This window comes from Choristoneura fumiferana, chromosome 10 (genome assembly GCF_025370935.1).
Source record: "Choristoneura fumiferana chromosome 10, NRCan_CFum_1, whole genome shotgun sequence".
Lineage (NCBI taxonomy): Eukaryota > Metazoa > Arthropoda > Insecta > Lepidoptera > Tortricidae > Choristoneura > Choristoneura fumiferana.
Genome location: NC_133481.1, coordinates 14,238,563 through 14,245,957, shown reverse-complemented (window position 1 = coordinate 14,245,957; position 7,395 = coordinate 14,238,563). Strand labels below are relative to the sequence as shown.

General features: G+C 50.7%; 1 long non-coding RNA gene across 1 annotated transcript; it reads left to right on the top strand.

Annotated features, from left to right (window-relative positions):
- The first annotated feature begins 4,372 nt into the window (after positions 1 to 4,372).
- On the top strand, positions 4,373 to 6,480 carry LOC141431633 (uncharacterized). Its single transcript, XR_012451739.1, has 3 exons — positions 4,373 to 4,900; positions 5,489 to 5,582; positions 6,455 to 6,480. It is a non-coding gene; the product is annotated as an uncharacterized lncRNA (long non-coding RNA).
- The last annotated feature ends 915 nt before the right edge of the window (positions 6,481 to 7,395 follow it).

Genomic DNA, 7,395 nt, shown 5'->3' with positions numbered 1-7,395 from the left:
CCACACTTTGGGGTCGATAACCCTAATAAAAAGAAGTTGCGTTTCGTTTTCGACGCAGCAGCGAAAAGTCAAGGAAAATCTTTAAATGATTACCTATTGCAAGGTCCCGACTTACTCGCGTCCCTATTCGGCATTATGTACGTTTTAGAGAGAATAGGATCGCTGTAGCCGGGGATATTAAAGATATGTTCCTGAGAATTAAAATAAGGGATGAGGATCAGAATTCCCTTAGATTTCTGTGGAGACCTCGCCCTGAACAATCTGTCAAAACTTTTAACATGACTTCGCTCATATTCGGTGCTAATTGTTCCCCATTTATTGCACAGTATGTAAAAAACAGGAACGCGGAGCGTTTCGCTTCGTCCATGCCCGCTGCTGCCGACGCTATCTGTAACCAGCACTACATGGACGACTACCTGGACAGTTTCCCGGACGAAGCCACCGCGACGCAGATGGTAAGAGATATTGTTTACATTCACAAAGCGGGTGGCTTTGAAATACGCAATTGGACTAGTAACAGTGTAGTGGTGTTGGACAGCATACCAAAAGAGACCTTAGGTACGGTGGCGGTAAGTCTCAAAATGGGTCAGCAGTGCGAAGGAGAACGTACGCTCGGTCTTATTTGGTTTCCCGCTAAAGACGAGCTGGGGTTTGATTTGTCCTTCAAGCGCATTCCCGAGGACGTGGTGAACGGAGCACAGGTGCCTACTAAAAGGGTTATGCTGCGAGTCATTATGTCTATTTACGATATTTTTGGTTTCTTGTCGCCGTTCACAATACAAGGAAAAATAATGCTTCAAAATCTTTGGCGATCAAATATTGGCTGGGACGACGAGATTCCCAACAGTATTTTAAAATAAATGGAAAACCTGGATCGATTTGCTAAAGGTAATGAGTAACGTACGCATTCCTAGATGCTACCTAAACCCTATAGGTGCGAGCGAGACAGGTGACCGCATAGCAACGGACGCAGCTGATATCGTAGCAGGTGAGTGCTCCCCCGCGCCCCTCGGCCCGCTGACGCCCGCGCAGCCCGCTACGGCCTCTACGCGGCTGACCGGGAGCTACGAAACCGCGCACGCTACGAGTGCTACGACGTACGATAACACACAGCTGCATGTTTTTTGCGATGCGTCTACTAAAGCGATGTGCGCCGTAGCTTATTGGCGGTGGACGTGCAATGGTAATGTGTTTGTTGCATTTATAGCGAGTAAATGTCGAGTCGCGCCGGTAAAACCGCTGACGGTGCCGCGACTAGAATTGCAAGCGGCGCTTCTAGCGGCGAGACTCGCAGACACCATTATTAGGGAGCATAAGTTGAGCGTGTTACAGCGATTCTTTTGGAGTGACTCGACCACGGTTTTGCACTGGATTAACAATGACGCAAAAAATTACAAAACATTTGTAGCAAACCGGTTAGGCGAGATTGATGAGGTCACTAGTAGTAAAGAATGGCGTTACGTGCCTACTGAATTAAATGTCGCGGATATAGCTACACGCGAAACTTACGACGACGCCACTTTCAAGAGTCAATGGTTGGGGGGTCCTACGTTTCTGCGTGACGACGAGTCATCGTGGCCGCGTCACGTCGTTCGTCCTGTCACCGACGTCGAGACAATTGAATGTGTTAACCTGGTAACAAATGTGGTTTCTACGGACATTCCTAGTGTCGAGCCTGTTCCCGATCCGGAACGGTTTTCTTCGTGGCTGCGGTTGCTCAGAAGTACTGCCGCTGTTCTAAGATTTATACGTAGGTGCAAAAAACGTTCCGACGATGACTATTGCGAATTGATGGAACAGGCTGAACGCTTGCTGTTCCGGCGGGTACAGAGCGAGGCCTTCGCCGCGGAGGTGAGCGCGATCAGAGAAGGTAAATGTTTACCCCGCAGCAGCCGTATCCTCAAACTGTCACCTTACTTGGACGAGCACGGCGTCCTTCGTTGCGGCGGGCGCATTGGTGCAGCACTCGATGTCTCTTCCGAGACAAAAAACCCGAGTATCCTTGACGGGCGGCACCGAGTGACGCGATTGTTGGTAAGACATTTCCACATAAAAGCTGCCCATGGAAACCAGGAGACGGTGGTAAATAACCTAAGGCAAAGGTACTGGATAATTAAAATGAGACCCACCGTTAAACAAGTAGCTGCTGGATGTATGATCTGCAGAATAAAAAAGGCGAAACCGGAAATGCCAGTGATGGGCGATTTACCTCCTGCTAGAGTGGCACATCACCAGCGGGCTTTCACACACTGCGGTGTGGACCTATTTGGACCGATGGAGGTGGTGGTAGGGAGACGAAGGGAAAAACGGTACGGTGTCATATTTACATGCCTTACAGTTCGGGCCATACACCTGGAGATCGTGCATTCCCTCACTACTGACTCACTAATTATGGCTCTCCGGCGTATGGCTGCCCGCCGAGGGTGGCCACGCTACCTTTACTCTGATAACGGCACTAACCTGCGCGGCGCTGATGCAGAGCTACTGAAGTCAATTCAGGAACTTGACGACGAGACTTTGAAAAACGAGGCCGCTAACAGTGGGACACAATGGTCTTTCATCCCACCGGCAAGCCCCCATTGGGGGGGGCGTGGGAGCGTTTAATACGTAGCGTTAAGGTATCTCTAGGGGCTATACTCAAAGAACGTATCCCCAAAGATGAAGTTCTCGCTACCTTTATGACTGAAGTTGAGAATATAGTCAACAGCCGCCCTCTAACTCACGTGTCTGTAGAACCTGGTAGCAACGAGTCGTTGACGCCAAACCATTTTCTGCTGGGCACCAGCTCCAACTTACCCGCTGCAGGTGTCTTCGATGACTCTGACCTGTACCTAAGAAAACAGTGGCGAAAGAGTCAACGCTTAGCCGATATGTATTGGCGCAGATGGGTAACAGAGTACTTACCGGAGCTGATACCTAGAAGGAAGTGGAACGAGGAGCGCGAACCGCTTAAGGTAGGTGATCTCGTGCTGGTCGTGGACCCTGGAGCGCCACGCAACGTGTGGCAGAGGGCGATCGTGCAACAGGTATTTCCAGGTAAAGACGGTCGGGTCAGGTTGGTTGAACTTAAAACCAAGTCAGGGACGCTGAGACGTTCAGCGGCACGCGTCGCTAGAATTCCTTTGTCTGAATAGTGCTGAGCCAGCACTGGGGTGGGGCGTGTTAGCGACGTGCTCAAAAATCGTTACAAATTTGTATGTTTTAATGTTGCGGGTATTATGGCCCAATCATTACATATGTTTTAGATTTTATATTAAAATTTTAAGGTAGAAAACGATGGTACGTGTGACGTCACAGCGGTTTATTAAAACCAGGAATCGAACGGTGACGCAGTCAGTTAGCCTTAACTATCGCTTGCGACACACGTACCTTCGCTCTCTCTCTCTCACTCTCATATGTTCGTGTACCTACGTTGTGTCTGTTTAAAAATAAACGGTTTTAACGAGTTTTGGGTTTCGAGTTTCCTAATATTTTATCGCGCCAGTGCAACCTTTACAGTGACAATCTATTCCTTGCATTGGACATAATGCTCCGGCTTTAGAAAACGAGCACTCGCTTGGAACCGATATCGCCGCTTGTAGTGTGCACTCACACACCTCCACTCCATCCCTTTATATATCATGTACTCTTAGGCTTAAGCGCTCATTAATAAACTACAACTTAACCTTAACCGCGCTACACGTTTCCTTAACGAACACCACGTGGCGATGGCGACCCTGCCAGGATGCCACGATGATTATATAAAGGGATGGAGTGGAGGTGTGTGAGTGCACACTACACGCTGGAGGGCGCTGTTGTTAACATTGTAGATGTGTTCGCTTGGAACCGATGTCGCCGCTAGAGGGCGCTGTTGTTACCATTATAAATATGCTCGCTCGGAACCGATGTCGTCGCTAGAGGGCGCTGTTGTTAACATTATTATAAATACGCTCGTTGGAACCGATGTCATCGCTAGAGGGCGCTTTGCTCGTTTGGAACCGATGTCGCCGATAGAGGGCGCTATTGTTAACGTTGTAAATGTGTTCGCTTGGAACCGATGTCGCCGCTAGAGGGCGCTGTTGTTACCATTATAAATATGCTCGCTTGGAACCGATGTCGCCGCTAGAGGAGCTGTTGGTAATATTGTAAATGTGTTCGCTTGGAACCGATGTCGCCGCTAGAGGGCGCTGTTGTTAACATTGTAAATGTACTCGCTTGGAACCGATGTCGCCGCTAGAGGGCGCTGTTGTTACCATTGTAAATGTGCTCGCTGGAACCGATGTCGCTCGCTAGAGGGCGCTGTTGTTAACATTATAAATGTGCTCGGTTGGAACCGATGTCATCGCTAGAGGGCGCTTTGCTCGTTTGGAACCGATGTCGCCGATAGGGGCGCTATTGTTAACGTTGTAAATGTGTTCGCTTGGAACCGATGTCGCCGCTAGAGGGCGCTGTTGTTAACATTATAAATGTGTTCGCTTGGAACCGATGTCGCCGCTAGAGGGCGCTGTTGTTAACATTATAAATGTGTTCGCTTGGAACCGATGTCGCCGCTAGAGGAGGCTGTTGGTAATATTGTAAATGTGTTCGCTTGGAACCGATGTCGCCGCTAGAGGGCGCTGTTGTTAACATTGTAAATGTACTCGCTTGGAACCGATGTCGCCGCTAGAGGGTGCTGTTGGTAACATTGTAAATGTGTTCGCTTGGAACCGATGTCGCGCCGCTAGAGGGCGCTGTTTTTAACATTGTAAATGTACTCGCTTGGAACCGATGTCGCCGCTAGAGGGCGCTGTTGTTAACATTGTAACGTGCCGCAGATATCCGACCCGCGGCGCGAGCTGACCGCGGCGGAGCTGGCGGCCGCGTGCCGACGGATCGCGGACAGCGGCAGCGTGCGGGTCCTCTCCATGTGCCACGTCACCAAGTAATCGTCATATCAACCTTAAACCCCTTTATTGATATTATAAATGCGAAAGTTTTTAAGTCTGTTCGTTTGTTACCTCATCACGCTTAAACTGCTGAACCGATTTAGATAAAATCCATCATCTTGCTCGCTAATCCTGCCGGGGAGCAGCAGTGCTTGCACTGTTGTGTTTCGGCGTGGAGAGTAAGACAGCCGGTGAAATTACTGGCACTTGATGGGCCTCTAGGTTGGCACTTTACGTCTATGGGAGGTAACGTAAAAAAAAAAAATTTGGATTTTTTATTGTACCATTTTGTCGGCATAGTTTACATATATATCCGTGCAAAATTACAGCTTTCTAGCATTGATAGTCCCTGAGCAAAGCCTGCGGACGGACGGACAGACAGACATGGCGAAACTATAAGGGTTCCATTTTTGCCATTTTTGTTCCGGAACCCTAAAAACGGTCCGTCGTCCGGTGAAAAACGGACCTTTATATGCGGCGCTTACTCTGGTGCCGACTCAATGTACGCCATTACGAGGGTATTGGGTATTGAGGGCAGATGTGATGATGAATGATGATGACGACGACGACCTGTCTGTCTGCAGGGAGGACCTCGCCGAGCTGAAGAAGGGCGAAGAGACCAAGAGTAAGGACTACGAGGCGCTCTGCATCAAGCTCGACCACTCGGAATTCGATGAGGTGAACGACCTGACACACAGACACTTTCCATAACACACTATTCATCCATCACCTACCTAACCAACTTAGGTTGTTTTCAACCGGACATGTGCGAGGAATGTGTTTTATCTACACCCATATAGTAAATCCTCCATTGTGCGTTCATAAACCATAGATAATGACCAGCATTACGACATTGGATTCTATTATGAACACGGCTGTATCGTAATGGTCATTACGATACAGATATCTCGCGCGAACGCATGATAAAGGATTTAATATATGGATGTAGATAATAGTATTGTATGCAACTGTATCGTAATAGGGTCCTTAAAACACGAGTGTGGTTTATGAAACGAGGCGTAGCCGAGTTTCATAATAGGATCACTTGAGTGTTTAAGGCCTAATTACGTACATTGCATCAATATTTTATCTATATCCATATATTAAATCCTCTATCATGTGTTCCGCGAACCATTGAGAATGACCTGCATTAACTCTTACTAGGTAGGTATGTGTCTGCCCCACGAGCTGCGCGCGCGACGACCTGCTGCTGCAATGATGTATGAAATCTCATTAAGATACACATTTTCTGCAGAGATACAGCCGTGTTCATAATAGAATCCAATGTCGTTAATGCTGGTATTACCTATGGTTTTTGAAAGCATAACTGAGGATTTACTATATGGGTGTAGATAAAAAACTATTCATTTACTTATGAAGAAACGCTTCATTGACTTATCCTCGCACAGCACAGCTCTGGTGGAATGGAGAGGTCAAACTTATAACACCCTTCTTTTCTCGCGTCGGGAGTCAAAAACATATTCCTCGCAGCACATTCTCGCAATCACTGCTGGCAACGTCAGCTTTAGAAATGTTGAACGCCGTTCCAGGTGAGCGATCCTATGGCGCCGGTGGCGTGACGCGGCCGACATCGCGCGCATCAACGCGTTCCGGAACACGCCGGCCGACGACCCCCGCCGCCCCGCCGTGCGCCTCGTGCAGAGGACGCCCATACGCGTGCTGCACCGCCGCCCGCTGCTCGCCAGGGACAAACACATCCTGTCCATGCGCGCCGAGCCCGTCCAGGTGACCCGCCACTCGCGTAGATACACTGCTGCGGAAACAGTACTGGCCCTAGGACTGAACCTTGTACTCCCACCCGAATCTCAATGAAGATTTAGTTAATATCAGATCATCTCGCTCGATCTGTTCGATTGACATGACGCGGTAGGATTCTTACCATCGAAGCGTCGGTTAGTGAAACCTTAGAGAGAAGACCGTTCATGCGTGTCAATTTTTCGCTATTACCCTGTCGATGCCTTACGTTACGGTTGAAAAAGCGAAAGTTATCTGAATCGCCTGAATAGGATAATCGTATAAGCGTAATGTGCACCGTCCGCAGGGACCTGGCGCTGCTGGTGCTGCGGCTGCGCGCGGGCGCCGCGCGCGTACGTCAAAGAGTTCGTGCACGGGAGCTGGGCGCACGCGGCCCGCGCTGGGCGCCGCCCTCGGAGCCCCGCCGACCTGCTGGCGCTGGACGTGACGCGCGTGGCGCTGCCCTGCCGCCCCCGCCCCGCTAGTGGCGCCCGGCCCGCTGGGGCGCACGCGGGCCCGCGCTTGGGCGCCGCCTCGGAGCAGGGCCGACCTGCTGCGCTGGACGTGACGCGCGTGGCGCTGCCCTGCCGCCCCCGCCCGCTAGTTTGGCGCCCGGCCCGCTGGGGCGCACGCGCCCGCGCTGGCGCCCCCTCGGAGCCCGGGCCGACCTGCTGGCGCTGAGACGTGACGGCGTGGCGCTGCCCAGCCCGCCCCCCCCCCCCCCCCGCGCCCCTCG